This window comes from Penaeus monodon, chromosome 6 (assembly GCF_015228065.2).
Source record: "Penaeus monodon isolate SGIC_2016 chromosome 6, NSTDA_Pmon_1, whole genome shotgun sequence".
NCBI lineage: Eukaryota > Metazoa > Arthropoda > Malacostraca > Decapoda > Penaeidae > Penaeus > Penaeus monodon.
In genome coordinates, this window is record NC_051391.1 from 30,550,667 (window position 1) to 30,551,636 (window position 970).

Sequence of the window (970 nt, forward strand, 5' to 3'; positions counted from 1 at the left end):
CTGACGATCATGGGTTTCCCATGATATTTTAGCAATTTAGAGCGGTTTGGGTTTTCCATTTCCTTCCGCCCGGGTTTTTATCGAGTAAACCTCTCCATTTAAAAGGCACTGACGAGCTAAATAATAAAATATATATATATATTATATATATATAATATGATATTATATAGATATAAAAATATATAATTTTATTATTTTAGTATAGATTTCATACAATTTTTAAAAACACAACATACAACAAAAACAACACCTGCAAAACACCCCATGCAAAATTATATATAAAATAGATAAAAATATATATTATTTTATAAGATTTTTATATTAAAAATAATTTATATATATTTTATACCCTAATATAATAAATATATTTTATATATCTATATAATATATATAATATAATATAATATATATATATATAAATATATAGTGGGGGTGTGTGTGTATAAAAAAAAAATATATAATATAGAAATTTTATATATATTTTAAAATTTCATATATATTATTTAAATATATATATATATATATATTTTATTAATTTTAAAATACTTTATATATATTATATATATATATTTTTATATATACTAAAATATATATATTTTAAAATATATACATATTTTATATTATTAAGGGGGGTGGTGTGTGGGTGTGTGTGGTTATTAAAATAATATAATATTTTATATATATTATATAATATTAATATTTTTAAAATATCTATATTATATATATATATTATACAAAAAAAAACACACACACACACACGCCCCACAAATTTAAAACACATAAAAACACAAACACACATACACACCCCACCCCCCCCACACGAAACGCCCCAGGGTGTTTGTGCCGTTTTGTGTGGCATGCATGCGTTTAAGCAAAATCCCGTGGTGTGGTGTGTGTATGTGGTGGTTGTGTGTTGTGTGTTGTGTGTGTGTGTGTGTGTGTGTGGGGGTGTGTGTGTTTTGTGTGTGTT